The sequence below is a fragment of the Anomaloglossus baeobatrachus genome, chromosome 9 (assembly GCF_048569485.1).
Source record: "Anomaloglossus baeobatrachus isolate aAnoBae1 chromosome 9, aAnoBae1.hap1, whole genome shotgun sequence".
NCBI classification, from domain to species: domain Eukaryota; kingdom Metazoa; phylum Chordata; class Amphibia; order Anura; family Aromobatidae; genus Anomaloglossus; species Anomaloglossus baeobatrachus.
Genome location: NC_134361.1, coordinates 224643414 through 224659203, shown reverse-complemented (window position 1 = coordinate 224659203; position 15790 = coordinate 224643414). Strand labels below are relative to the sequence as shown.

The 15790-nt window shown below is 48.0% G+C and overlaps 1 protein-coding gene across 8 annotated transcripts in view; it reads right to left on the bottom strand.

Moving 5' to 3' along the window:
• RALGPS1 (Ral GEF with PH domain and SH3 binding motif 1) overlaps positions 1 to 15790 on the bottom strand; it is a 531171-nt gene that overhangs the window by 407453 nt on the left and 107928 nt on the right. For all 8 annotated transcript variants that reach the window (XM_075324643.1, XM_075324647.1, XM_075324648.1 and 5 more), the window contains one exon: positions 11676 to 11763. The gene's annotated coding sequence lies outside the window, so the exon portion shown is untranslated. The remainder of the gene's footprint in view (positions 1 to 11675; positions 11764 to 15790) is intronic.

Genomic DNA, 15790 nt, shown 5'->3' with positions numbered 1-15790 from the left:
GTGTACAAAGCTGGGGGATGCCTGTGGTGAGATTTTAGGGTATATAATGTTGTGGGGATATCTTTGTCAGGATGTTGGTGAGGGGAAAATGATGTGCTATAGGGAGGTCTGTCATGAGATTTGGAGGTATACATTGCTGCAGGACTCCTGTGGTGAAATTTGGGGGGATGCAATGTTGTAGAGATGGAATTTTGGGGGTCTATAATGCTGTGGGTATGCCCGCGGTGGAATTTGGGGGTGGCGTATGATGCCTGTGGTTAGATTTGGGGGTGTGTGCAATGCGGGGATGATGCTTTTGATGGGATTTTAGGGGATGTGGGGCATTACTTATCTAGGATTGACTGTACTGTAATATAGTCCAGAGCTGAAATTACAATTCTGCAACTTCCGAGTTGAAATCTCCCAATATTTCTCGCTGCTTAAAAAGCGCTAATGCCCAGTAGCTACTATAATAATGCAACACAACAGAGCTGTGCTAAAAACATAGTGTAACAATTCGGGTGACGTAATGGAAAACTAGTAAAACACTGAAATGCAAAAATTCATCTGCAAATAAGAGATAATTAAAAAAACACAGTGCGGGGCGAGAGAAGCCATGAATCATCTATCCACACCGTGATTACCCGGGGTCAGGCCGCCAAGAGGTCTGTCTTGTATCAAAACAAAACTGGAGCAAACAATCTTGTGCAACTCATTACTCAATGCTCCAAACAGATGATAGTGATTGTCCAATGGGACACAACATTCCTGCCCTGTGCTCCACAAAACACAACGTCCCTCTCCCGATCTCTTCATGGACGACGGGTTGTGTTACGTGAAGAAGAATGGGAGAAAAAGTTATCAGCTCCGGTCAGAAATGATGATTTCTTCTATCATCGGTATATACGGTGCAGCAGTGTGTGCACTATATGGCAGATGAAATGCAAGAACACGGGGCCACAAAGTCACGACACATGCGGACGTGCTTTTACTGCAATATGGTGGTCTTCCAATTGATGTATAATTGGCCTTTGACAAGCAAACAGATTGGTATAAAACCTCCTGGCGACTGCTCAGTTTAGTAGTATCCTTGCACTTTTTCCAGAAGTGGTGTTCAGCCCCTCCCTTAAGGACCCAACACATGAGCCCACTATCTTGCATAGTACAGGGGGGAGCTGCACACAGTGTTGGTTGTGTGTGTGAGGAAAGAGTTAACTTTAAATTGAATAGATGGACATTCATGTTGTTTTGTAAGATGAACAAACAAGCCCAGCTGCGCTAGGACGCTGAGAGCGGATTCAAGGACTCTAGACGCTGAGACCCAAGGACAGAGATAAGACCTGCGCCTAGTCTAAGACAATGAGAGATGTGTTTTTTCCTGAGAAATGGAAAGTTACGCTTACGCCAAGAATTGAAACTCATTTATGCTTCGTTGGAAAATGAAACTTGTGTCTCTGTACACGACATAGCTACGCCCCTATTAGGTTGATAAACCCTGTATGTGATAATAAATTAGCAGTCTTCTTCGGAGCGCACACTCCTTCTTACCTTATATGCAGATATCAGCGTTTGTCTGTATCTCATTAGGGCTGAGGGAAGCTGAGGGGGGGCCTAGGACTCCCTCTGCATTTGGTCATCGCAGGCAACAGTTGTGACCTATTGGTCAACCTAACATGTGTCTAGTATTGCGTTCCTGCCTCATCTAGGTCTGCAGCAGCACTATGGATCTGTCACTAGCCGTGCCTCATGTGCAGGGCATTAAAGCTTAAGTATCTATGGTTACAGTTATTTGCTAGTGGTTGTAACCATGGATACCTAAGCGGCAATGTTCTCCTGGTTCACTGTCACATCATATGAAGGGCATTGCAGGACCTTAGTTATCCATGATTATGACCACTAGCAACTGTGACAATATGCGTGGTCGTAACCATGGATATCCAAGGTCCTGCAATGCCCTGCACATGAGGTAAGCAACATAGCTAATCAGGAGAACTATACTACATTTCTAATTGGAGGTATTTGCGAATATTATTATTATATAGGGATAGGATCTCGGAGATGGGAATACCACTTTAACTCTCCCGCCCTCTATTAATACTCTGCTCATTCTGTCCCAATCTCTACTACAAAGCGGCCAGGCGAGCTTCATAAGATAGGCTCTAGGAGCCGGTTTGGAATCTATAAGATTTTCCCCTTTAAGTACATATAGATGACTGTTTCAAGTTGTCAAATGTAAAAGTTGTAGTAAATCTCCACTTATTATCCCGGTTGCAATGGATCCGAAATATTCCACAAATCTCTACTGGACTGTTGTATGCACAGTACACGCAATGTATTCATTAGATGTTAACCCCTTCATCCCCGGGCGATTTTCCGTTTATTCGTTTTTGTTTTTTGCTCCCCTTCTTCCGAGGGCCGTGACTTTTTAATTTTTTCAGCAATCTTGCCATATGAGGGCTTGTCTTTTGCGGGACGAGTTGTACTTTTAAGTGAAACCATATTGTGTAGTGGAAAATGACAAAAAAAATTCCAATTGCGCAAAAATTTGCAAAAAAAAAAGTGTGATTGCAGGATTGTTTTGGGGGTATTTTATTCATTGTGTTTATTATATGGTAAAAGTGATGTGTTGGTGTGATGCCGCAGGTCGGTGCGAGTTCATAGACACCAAACATGTATAGGTTAAATTTTATCTAAAAAAAAAATAAAAATTCAGAAGTTTTTCCAAAAAAAAAAAAAAAAAGTGGCGCACTTTTTGTGCCATTTTCCGCGACTCGTAGTGTTCTCATGCAGCGCTCTGCTGGCTGTAACAGGAAGTGAGTCATGATAGCGTCACGGGGCCTCCGATGGTGGCGGGTAAGTGCGCGTTACCTGCTGCAGTCATTTACATTGCGTTGTCACATTTTGACAAGGGGTTAACAGGCGCGGGTGGATCGCGGATCCCATACAAATCGGCAGACATGTGCGGGCTCACCACATCAGCCAGCGGGGATTATACCCAGGGGTGGGATTCAGCCGGTTCTGTCCGGTTCTGGAGAACCGGTTGTTAAAATAGCAGCCGGTTCCCAGAACCGGCAAGAAACAGCTCCAGCGATCCGGTTCCCTGTATTCACTTGTGCTAGTGTCTCTTTAAGAGACTAGCACAAATGAATCCCCGTACCTCCGCGCCGCACTTCCTGGTTCAGTGGAGCCAGTTGGCTCCCTGACCCGGCGTGCAGCGACGCGCTGACGCTGCAGAGGTCAGGGCAGTGTGAGGAGGGAGCCCCTCCTCCTGCCATCTGTCAGCGTCAGCGTGCAGAGAGCCGCGGAGGAGGACGGGAGACATAGGAGAGGCCGCCGCTGCAGGTAAGCGCTCAGTGAGCCGAAGATGCAGGGAGAGGGGCCGCATAAGAGGGGAGCGCTATATGGGGAGAGGGGCCGCATAAGAGGGGAGCGCTGTATGGGGAGAGGGGCCACATAAGAGGGGAGCTATATGTGGTGTGAGGTAGCACGGTCGGCTGCGCAGCAGAAGACACGGGATCCAGGCATTAAGGTTCACAGCACACGGTTTTAATGTCCAAACAAAAGTCCATAACACAATTCATGTGCCTCTCCAGCAGAAAACTCAGGGAGTTCTGTTCACTCCCTCACACCCGGCACACCTGCCCTTGTTCCTGATTCTATTTAACCCTTCCTTCAGCCTGTAAGGAAACAGCATTAACCCTATAGTGGATTTACTTTCTATCATGGAGTGAGCACAACCGGGGCGAGACATACCGGCCGTCATAGATAACCCCGGTCACAGTCTCACACCCCCCCCCCCCCTCAGTTCAAGCGTGCGGGGTTGAACTCCAGCCATCAAACACGGGCCGCGGGACAAGGCATCGGCGTTGCCCTGCAACCCACCGGCCCTATGTTCAACCGTAAACCGGAAGTTCTGCAGAGAAAGGAACCACCGGGTAACCCGGGCATTCCGTTCCTTGGCGGACCTCATCCAGACCAGTGGAGAGTGATCCGTCACCAAGCGAAACTGCCGTCCCAGCAGGTAATAGCGTAGGGACTCCAAGGCCCACTTGATCGCCAGGCACTCCTTCTCCACTACGCTATAATTCCGCTCGGGAGGGGTGAGCTTCCTACTTAAGAAGGTGACGGGGTGTTCCTCCCCCTGAACCACCTGAGACAGCACTGCCCCCAGGCCGACCTCGAGGCGTCAGTCTGTACTATGAACTCCTTCCGGAAATCAGGGTGTACCAGAACGGGCTGTCCGCACAGGACCTCCTTCAGGGCCCGGAAGGAGTCCTCGGCCTGCGGAGTCCAGCGCACCATGACGGACTTCTTGCCTTTGAGAAGGTCCGTCAAGGGGGCTGATAGTCCCGCAAAGTCCTTTACAAACCTCCTGTAGTACCCCACGATACCCAGGAAGGCCCTAACCTGCTTTGTGGTCAGGGGTCTAGGCCACTTCTGGATCGCCTCAACCTTGTTGATTTGGGGCTTAATCACTCCTTGGCCTATCACGTAGCCCAAGTAGCGGGCTTCCGTGAGTCCCAATGCACATTTCTTGGGATTGGCTGTTAATCCGGCTGTTCGAAGCGCGTCCACCACCGCTTGTACCTGTTCCAAGTGGGTCTGCCAATCGGAGCTGTAAATAATGATGTCATCAAGGTACGCTGATGCATACGCCTGGTGGGGTTCCAGCACTAAGTCCATCAACCTCTGGAACGTGGCCGGAGCGCCATGCAACCCAAAAGGCAAGACAACATAGTGGAAGAGACCCTCCGGCGTAACAAAAGCGGTTTTCTCCTTGGCGGACTCCGTCAGTGGCACCTGCCAGTACCCCTTGGTCAGGTCGAGCGTGGTAAAATATCGCGCCTGTCCCAGCCTATCAATCAGCTCATCCACCCGGGGCATGGGGTAGAGATCGAACTTGGATATTTCGTTCAATCTCCTAAAGTCATTGCAGAACCTTAAGGAGCCATCGGGTTTTGGTATTAGGACAATCGGACTAGCCCATTCACTCCGGGATTTTTCGATGACCCCCAGGCGTAACATTGTCTTTACTTCCTCCGATATGGCTTGTCGTCGAGCCTCCGGTACCCGGTATGACTTCAGGCGTACCTTCAGGTGGGGCTCGGTGACAATATCATGTCGTATCAGACTGGTCCTACCGGGCAGCTCGGAGAAGACATCGGGGTTCTGCTGAACCAACCGTCTGGCCTCTCGCCTCTGAGTCTTGGTGAGGGCTTCTCCAATCTTTACTTCCGGTTCGTCCTCTCCGGAGGTCGCTGGAGCCGGATGTGAACGACCCGAAGAGGAGGGAGGTGGGGAAAAAACAGCCATCAGGCTTTCCCGTTCCTGCCAAGGTTTTAATAGGTTGACATGGTATATTTGTTCAGGTTTCCGCCTACCGGGCTGCAATACTTTATAGTTAACCACCCCGACTCTTTCCTTTATCTCGTAGGGGCCTTGCCACTGAGCCAGGAATTTACTCTCCGCCGTGGGGATTAATACCAACACCCGATCTCCGGGTTTAAAGGTCCGCATGGTGGCTTGTCTATTGTAGCGGCCGCTTTGCGCGGCCTGAGCCTCCTGTAAATGCTCCTTCACAATTGGCATGACCGCGCTTATGCGGTTCTGCATACCCAAAATGTGTTCAATCACACTTTTATGGGGGGTGGGCTCTTGCTCCCATGTTTCCTTTGCCAGGTCCAACAATCCCCGGGGATCTCGCCCGTATAACAATTCAAAAGGCGAAAACCCCGTGGATGCCTGTGGCACCTCTCGTATGGCAAACATCAAATAGGGAAGCATCATATCCCAGTCTTTCCCGTCTTTGGAGATCACCCTTTTGAGCATGGTTTTCAGGGTTTTATTGAAACGCTCGACTAAACCGTCCGTTTGAGGATGATACACAGACGTACGCAACTGCTTGATCTGGAGTAGCCGGCATAGCTCTTTGGTCACTTTAGACATGAATGGGGTCCCCTGATCCGTAAGGATCTCCTTGGGCAACCCCACCCGGCAGAACACCGCAAACAACTCCCGAGCTATAAGCTTTGCTGCAGTATGTCTCAGGGGTATCGCCTCGGGATACCGGGTGGCATAGTCAACGATCACTAGGATGTGTTGGTGCCCTCGAGCGGACTTTACGAGGGGCCCCACCAGATCCATCCCTATCCGTTCAAAAGGGACTTCTATAATGGGTAAAGGTACCAACGGACTGCGAAAATGGGTCAGGGGTGCGGTAAGCTGACACTCCGGGCAGGTTTCGCAGAACCGTTTTACCTCCCCAAAGACCCCGGGCCAATAGAACCTTTGCAATATTCGCTCCTGCGTTTTCTTGACCCCTAGGTGGCCACTCATCAGGTGTTTATGAGCCAAGTCGAGGACCCGCCGGCGATGCGGCTGGGGCACCACCAACTGCTCTACCCCCACGCCCCGTATTTCATCTACCCGGTAGAGTAAATCCTGCTTAAGAGCGAAATGGGGGTACCTTACCTGGGCACCGGGCAGCTGTGCCACCCCGTCAATTACTGTCACCCGACTCCGGGCATGTATTAATGTAGGGTCCTGGAGTTGGGCTGTCCCAAACGTATCCGGGGACGCCTCCAACTCCGGGATGGGTTCGACCGTCTCAGCCTCTCCTGCCAATACCTCTAGGGGCGACCTATCGGGTTCACATTCTGTCCCTATCATGGGGACCCCTACGGCAGGTGTCCCGGATTCAGGATTGTAGGGCTCAGGTCCCGGACTGACCAATATCTGAGGAGACTTAGGGGGTCCCTTCCATAAAGTCCAAAAATAGGGCAGATCCCTTCCTAGGATCACGTCATAGGGAAGAGTGTTAAGAAGTCCCACCTCATGTTGCACCTGACCGCAAGGTGCTGTGATGGTGACAATTCCCGTGGGATAGTCTCGGCGGTCCCCATGTATGCAAACCACCCCCACGGTACGTCCTGTGGCCTTTACTTTAGCCCTCAAGGTGGATCGCACCAGGGTCACTAAGCTTCCGGAATCCAACAATCCTGTAACCGGACATCCATTCACCTGTATTTGGCACAAGTGGGGCTCAGTCTCTGGGGAGACCAGGTCAGCGGTACAGACCACCTGAGCATACATTGAACCCCGCCGGGTAACCCCACAATCCATGGGCTCCGTGGTGAGTGGACACTGGGCTTCCATATGTCCCACCCGCTGGCACCGCCAACATCTAATGGGGACGGAAACCCCCTTGACGGGTTGTCGTTTAGGGTACAGAACCTTCCGGACCTCAGGAATGGCGGCCGCGGCCTCAGACGGGACGGTAGGGGACTCCTGCACCGTTGTCAGCGGTGGGTCCTTGGCCCTAGGCTTGGAGGGGCCGGACCGACGGGCGGTACGCAAAGTCTCAGTGTCCCGTATCAAGTCCTGCGTAGCCACATGCCGCTCTACCAGGGACACTAATTGGTCCAGGGTACTCGGGTCACCCTGTCCGACCCACCGTTGAACGGTGACGGGTAAAGTGCGCACAAAACGATCCACTACTACCCTTTCCACCATTTGCACCGGGCTCAGAGTGTCAGGCTGCAACCACTTTTTAACAAGATGCAACAAGTCATAGGCCTGGGAGCGTACGGGTTTGGCTTCCTCAAAGAACCACTGATTTACCCGCTGAGCCCGTACATAGGTATTCACCCCCAACCGAGCCAGTATTTCGGCTTTCAGGGTCACATAGTCAATGGCGTCCTCGGTACAGAGGTCCAGGTACGCTTTTTGGGGTTCCCCCGTCAGATAGGGCGACAATACCTCAGCCCACTGCGGGGTCGGCAGCTTTTCCCGCTCGGCCACCCGCTCAAACACCGCCAGGAACGCTTCCACATCATCACCCGGGGTCATCTTTTGCAACGCTTGTCTCACCACTTTCCGGACGCTGCCGTCGTCACCCGGTCCCGGGGTTGTTGCTGCCGGTCCGGCACGGATCGACTTGGCCTCCTGGAACCATCTGTTCTTGTTGCCTTTTTTCCTGCAATTGCAAGGCTTGCTGCTGACGTGCATTGGCCTGATCCATCTGTTCTTGGTGCCTTTTGTCCTGCATTTGCAAGGATTGCTGCTGACGTGCATTGGCTTGATCCATCTGTTCTTGGAGTTTTTTTTCCTGCACTTGCAAGGATTGGAGCAGGTGTGCATTGGTCTGTTGCTGCTGTGCATTAGCCTGAGCCAAATGCTTTAGTATGTCCTCCATGGCGTCGCCGGGTTTGGGCTGTAGTATAGCCGCTCGAATCCAGGACATGTGCTACCGGGTCACCAGGGATGGATGCTACACCTCACCGGCTGTCATGCCCGCATTCTCCACCATATGTGAGGTAGCACGGTCGGCTACGCAGCAGAAGACACGGGATCCAGGCATTAAGGTTCACAGCACACGGTTTTAATGTCCAAACAAAAGTCCATAACAAAAATACATGTGCCTCTCCAGCAGAAAACTCAGGGAGTTCTGTTCACTCCCTCACACCCGGCACACCTGCCCTTGTTCCTGATTCTATTTAACTCTTCCTTCAGCCTGTAAGGAAACAGCATTAACCCTATAGTGGATTTACTTTCTATCATGGAGTGAGCACAACCGGGGCGAGACATACGGGCCGTCATAGATAACCCCGGTCACAGTCTCACAGTGGCTATATGGGGAGAGGGGCCGCATAAGAGGGGAGCTACATGTGGCTATATGGGGAGAGGGGCCACATAACAGGGGAGCTATATGTGGCTATATGGGGAGAGGAGGCCACATAAGTGGGGAGCTATATGTGGCTATATGGGGAGAGGAGGCCATAAAAGGATGGTATTTGCATGGAGAAAGGGGCCATAATGGGATGGGATCTGCTGGGGAAAGAGGCCATAATGGGATGGGATCTGCTGGGAAAGATGCCATAATGGGATGGGATCTACAGGGGAAAGAGGCCATAATGGGATGGGATCTGTATGGGGAAGGTCGTCCTTTCCAATTTTAGCAGGGATCCTTAGTAATAATTTTTAAAAACTGTAGAAAACCCGTTTAATACAATATGCCTGACAGTGACTGGAACAACTGGTGTTGGACAGGGGAGTGACTGTAGAGGAAAGGAAGAAGGGGAGAGAGATTATACTTTAAATTACTTGTATTTTTTGGTTGAGGAAAGTGCATGAAAATGGGTGTGGCTAACAAAATGGGTGTGGTTACAGAATGGGTGTAGTTTTCAAATGGGCGGGGTTTACAGAGAACCTGTTGTTAAAAATTTGAATCCGACCCCTGATTATACCAACATGAGCCATGATGTACCCAGTACGTCCAATGTCGGTAAGAGGTTAATGGCCCCTATAAATGCCCCAAATGTAAAAATAAATAAAAACAGTCTATAGGGGGGATAGAAATGCTGTAAATTATCCAAGCAAATTTAAACTTGTTTGTATATGATCCTCCTGAATTGTAAAGCGCTGTGGAATATGTTGGCACTATAGAAATAAAGATTATTATTATTATTATTATAATACAAATCCACATGCACATTTATTTATTTTTTTTGCATGGATATTGACCTGTAGGGGTGAACAAAGCAAACTATCTTCCCCCCTTTCGCTACAGAGGGGTGAAATATGCACTGAATTTTGCCATAATATGCGGGATTGCAGAGGATCTTTCTATCTTTTTTGGAGAATAAAAATTAAATTGCAAAAGGAAAATTGTTTTGCCTATAGCACGAGAGAAGAAAGCATAAGAGGTCGGCCAAGTGAAACACTGCCAACATTAATCAGTGGCAATTAGGAGCGGCTGAGTATGCTTTATATCATTTTACTGATTCATATACCAACCTTTGTTCTCCACAATCCGAAAGAAAATTGCAAATGAACTGCGCAAACCAGATCCTCTCACAATTCTTGGTTGCACAAGAAGTGATGGACACGACCTAAATAATAGACTTGGCTTTTACAAATGTGCCATCTAGTGATCAGGAGAGGGAAGACTTAAGAAGGGACACAAAAAAAAATCCCTCTTGAAAGTGACTAGAAAGAATTAAAAAAAAAATGAAGATTGATGCAAAATCAATTTTTCATCAATTCTCCAATCAGTTTGGAGCCGTATTGAGCCATTATAGTAGATGGGCATTGAACCGAGGAGGGAAAACATCTGCCTTTTCATTCAACCGGCTACAAAAATGTGATTTTTTTTTAATGGAAAAACGACTGATATATTGAACATTTTTTTGAATCACATAATTCGTTAACCCAAGCAAATGTTACCAAAAAGTTGGTCACAACCCAAATGAAGGTCCACAAAGTGAACTGCTGCAAATGATGGTGAATGTGAGTCTGGGGATAGCAGGTGATTAGGGAGATGGTAAAACGTCCCCCACTCATCTAAGAAAAAACTCATTTGGCCAGTGTAAGGGGCTTCAGGACCCCTTATTAATCAGGTATCCGAGAGATGTATAGTAATGGTAACATGGAAAATACGGAAGCTGGAAAATTCTCTCAAGGCATAAAGTCGGGTTAGCGAATCATTACAGGACGGAGTCTGGCGCTGTGGACCAGCTTAGGGTTAACACGATCAGCGTTTGCAGCATTTTGGATGCAGATTGTTTTCACTGTGTCCAAAACGCTGCATTGTACAGTACAAGCACAGTGGTCGGGATTTGTAGAAACCCCATGCCCACTGTATGTGTACAGCTCGCAGAGAAAACTGACCTGTGCTGTGGCTTTCTGAGCTGAAAGCGTGTCAATTCTTTGCTGTGGAGTCACAAACGTTCTCCATAGGGAGAACATGAGAGACTTCAGCGCCTCGAACCCAGATTGTGGGCACGAGAAGGTGCGGTCTCCTGTGGGGGAGACTCGCGGTCCCGCAGGTCAGGATCGTCGGCAGGCACCCTCAGACTCTCCAGGTAGGTCATTCATGAAGTTGTGCACTTTTTTTGGGAATGTGAAAAACCCCTTTAATTAAGGCTGCTTTCACACTTGCGTTGTTTTGCATCAGTCACAATCCGTCGCCTTGAGGAAATACGGTATCCTGCAAAATATTTTACAGGATTCCGTTTTTTCCCCATAGACTTGTATGGACGACAGATTGTGACTGATGGCCTTGCGTTGCATCCGCCGCATGACGGATCAGTCGTGGAACAACTGACCGTCGGGCGGCAGGAACGCAGCATGTAGCACTGTTTTACCGGCGGCCGGATTTTGTGAATGATCAGCTGATCGCCCGGCCGCCGGCTACTGTGAACGATCAGCTGATCGCCCGGCCGCCGGCTAAGTGTGAACGATCAGCTGATCGCCCGCCCGCTGGCTTTTGTGAACGATCAGCTGATCGCTCGGCCGCTGGCTTTTGTGAACGATCAGCTGATCGCCCGGCCGCTGGCTTTTGTGAACGATCAGCTGATCGCCCGGCCGCTGGATGATCAGTTGATCATTTACAATAGCCGGCCACCGGTAAAGCAGTAAAAAATTATTAACAACGGATCGTTGTTTTGCAGCATCAGTCGCATCAGTTGTGCCACTATCTGCAACGCATCCGCTGCATCAGTCACACACACAACTGATTGTGATAGATGCAAAACAACGCAAGTGTGAAAGCCGCCTTAAACATGTCTCTGCAACACGGTGCATCATCTGCCTCGTCCACTGCACAAGATGATCAGTTGTCATTTGTACTACAAGCAAACTTTTCTGACTAATGAATAGTGTCCTGGTTACACACATGGCTGACGATCTGTTCTTACCCATGTTGCTGTTCTTGCATTTAATTCCAAACTTGCTTCATAAACCACAGGACATTACAATCCGCTGTGAAGATCTACGGGACGACCTCTGAAAGACACAACACAACAGTTCGTTATCTCAGTTTTCCAACAAAGTTAACACATTGGGAACTGGTTACCTTTTTTAATTACATTGTTAATTGTGAATATATCATAGGACTAAAAGCTAATTAAATATAATTGTAATTGTATATTTAGTTATTTTGCACCTTGGAGCATTGCCTGGCTTTTAAGACTCCTAACACTACCTTGCAGTACATGCAGCTCAATGGAGAAAATCCTAATGCTCAAAGACACAGAACATGTAAAACATAAGACATACTAATATTAGCCAAACCGTAAAAGCTGCCCGAGAAAATAAAGGTGTCGATAGTAAATTAAAAAGGAAAGTAAGTCGATAAGACGAGGAGACTGTCCGACGCTGGTTTCGGCGCTCGTTGAGCTCGGTGTTTTATTGCTTGTTTGTATCAGGGTCATCAATACCTAATCAATGCTCTTGTTAGTTTCCAGACTCGGGGAACTGTTGCAAAATAAATTACATGGCAACCAAGATCGACAATTCATCTTCCCGTCATTACACAAATTACTGACGCGTCCAAGTCACCGCAGGTGAGCCCCGGGGACGGATAAGCCAGCTATAGATCGCATGGTGCGGTAGCTTGTAAGGTAAATGAGTGCGGGTTATGAAGGGATTTATTGCAGTATATAGCATACATAATAATAGTGTGCAAACAAATAGGGGAAAAGAGAATACCTGTCTATATACAAGCCTGAGATTAGGACTGTAAGTGCTCTCCTAAGCTCCATACGTAGAGTATATCACAAAAATGAGTACACCTCAAATTTCTGTAAATATTTTATATCATTTCATGGGACAACGATGACAATCTGACCCTGTGATACAATGCACAGTGTCAGTGTGCAGCTCGTAGACAATGTACAGTGTCAGTGTGCAGCTCGTATACAGTGTACAGTGTCAGTGTGCAGCTCGTATACAATGTACAGTGTCAGTGTGCAGCTCATATACAATGTACAGTGTGCAGCTCATATACAATGTACAGTGTCAGTGTGCAGCTCGTATACAATGTTCAGTGTTAGTGTGCAGCTCATATACAATGTACAGTTCATATACAATGTACAGTGTCAGTGTGCAGCTCGTATACAATGTACAGTGTCAGTGTGCAGCTCGTATACAATGTACAGTGTCAGTGTGCAGCTCGTATAACAGTGTAAATTTGGTGTCCTCTAAACAACTCAACACACAGCCATTAATGTCTAAACCACTCACGACATGTGAGTACACCCCTAAGTGAAAATGACCATATTGTGCCCAATTAGCCATTTTCACTCCCCGGTGTCATGTGACTCAGTGTTACGAGGTCTCACGTGTAACTGAAGGAGCAGGGGTGTTACATTTGGTGTTCTCTCACACACTCTCTCATACTGGTCACTGGAAGTTCAGCATGGCTCCTCATGGCAAAGAATTCTCTGAGGATCTGAAAAAATGAATTGTTGCTCTACATAAAGATGGCCGAGGCTATAGGAAGATTGTCACCACCCTGAACATGAGCGACAGCACAGAGGCCAAGACCATACAGCGGTATAACCAGACAGGATCCCTCAGAGCAGGCCTCACCATGGTCCAACAAGACAGGTGTTTTGTCATACACATATTTATCTCCTTTGTGTGTATTAGAGCAACACAAAAAAACTTTACAGATAAAAAAAAAAAAAAAGCCAATTGGACATTTTCACACAAAACCCCAAAAATGGGTGGGACAAAATTGTTGTCAGCTTTCCAAAATTGTGGATAAACAACTCTGTTGCAAGCATATGATGCTTACTCAAACTCACCTGTGACAAGTAACAGGTGTGGGCAATATGAAAATAACACCTGAAAGCAGATAAAAAGGGGAGACGTTCTCTCAATCTTTGCATTGTGTGTCTGTGTGTGCCACACTAAGCATGCAGAACAGAAAAGGAACAGAGAATTGTCTGAGGACTTCAAAACCAAAATTTTTGAAAAATATCAACAATCTCAAGGTTACAAGTCCATCTCCAGAGATCCTTTAATGTTTTCTTTGTACAACATAATCAAAAGTTTACAACCCCTGGCACTGTAGCTAATTTCCCTGGATGTGGATGACAGAGAAAAACTGATGAAAGGTTGCAACGAAGGATAGTCCGGATGGTGGATAAGCCTCAATCAAGTTCTAAAGAAATTCAAGCTGTCCTGCAGGCTCAGGGTGCATCAGTATTAGCATGAACTATCCCGTCCACATCTGAATAAAATGCAATGCTATGGAAGAGACCCAGGAGGACCCCACTGCGGACACAGAGACATAAAAAAGCTAGACTGCAGTTTGCGAAAATGTACATGAGTAAGCCAAGATCCTTCTGGGAAAGCGCCATGTGGACAGATGAGACCAAGATGGAGCTTTTTAGTAAAAGCTCATCAGTCTACTATTTACTGAAATGGAATGAAGCCTGCAAAGAAAAAAACACAGTGAACTTCCACCATATTTGACTGTAGGAAGAGATGTTTTGGGGTTGTTTTTCTGCCTCTGGCCCTGGGGAACTAGACTATGTGCAAGGTATCATGAAATCTGAAGATTACCAAAGAATTTTGGGTGGCAATGTAGTGCCCAGTGTCAGAAAGCTGGGTGTGTGTCTTAGATCATGGGTATACACTGTACTGGCGTGCGCCAAATCCGGCAAACTGGCGAAAAGCTGGATGTGTGAAACTAGCCTTAGCGGTCTATGCTTGGAATGATTGGCACGGACATCTATGAGCCCTGAGGCCTAAATCAGACGTCCATTTGTTTTACAAACGAGAAAAAAAACGGACCAATTTGTTTTGAGTGTTGTCAGAGGGTCTTCAGTTTTTGTTATACATGGAAAAAAAATACTCTATTTTTTTTCTGTTTAGCACTCCATGAAAATCAGACCATACTCTGATGGCCTTCAAGTGCTGTCTGATTTTTCACGGACCCTTAAACTTGCACTGATGATTTTGATCCAACCCTCAGATCAAAAATTATTATTTATTACTTATTATTATAGCGCCATCAATTCCATGGCGCTTTACATGTGAAAGGGGTGTACATAATAGGGACAAGTACAATAATCATAAAGAGTACAAGACACAGACAGGTACAGGAGGAGAGAGGACCCTGCCCGCGAGGAGAGAGGACCCTGCTTGCGAGGAGAGAGGACCCTGCCCGCGAGGAGAGAGGACCCTGCCCGCGAGGAGAGAGGACCCTGCCCGCGAGGAGAGAGGACCCTGCCCGCGAGGAGAGAGGACCCTGCCCGCGAGGAGAGAGGACCCTGCCCGCGAGGAGAGAGGACTCTGCCCGTGAGGAGAGAGGACCCTGCCCGCGAGGGCTCACAGTCTACAAGGGATAGATGAGGATACAGTAATAATAAATAATAATAATCTTTATTTCTATAGCGCCAACATATTCTGCAGCGCTTTACAATTCAGGAGGGTAATATACAAACAAGAAACAGTTACAGAAAATACAATATTTAGAGTAAGTTAGGGTAGAGCTGATTGCGCAGTGATGTACTGGACTGAGGGTTACGGCAGGTTGTAGGCTTGTCGGAAGAGCTGGGACTTCAGGTTCCTCTTGAAGCTTGTCAGGGTAGGCGAGAGTCTGATGTGTTGTGGCAGAGCATTCCAGAGTATGGGGGATGCACGGGAGAAATCTTGGATGCGATGGTGGGAAGAGGAGATGAGAGGGGAGTAGAGAAGGAGATCTTGTGAGGATTGTAGGTTGCGTGCAGGTCGGTACCGGGAGACTAGGTCACAGATGTAGGGAGGAGACAGGTTGTGGATGGCTTTGTAGGTCATGGTTAGTGTTTTGAACTGGAGTCGTTGGGCAATGGGAAGCCAGTGAAGGGATTGGCAGAGAGGAGAGGTCGGGGAGTAGCGAGGGGACAGATGGATTAGTCGGGCTGCATAGTTTAGAATAGATTGTAGGGGTGCGAGACTGTTAGAAGGGAGCCCACAGAGCAGGAGGTTGCAATAATCCAGGCGGGAAATAACAAGGGCATGTATTAGGGTTTTTGCAGCT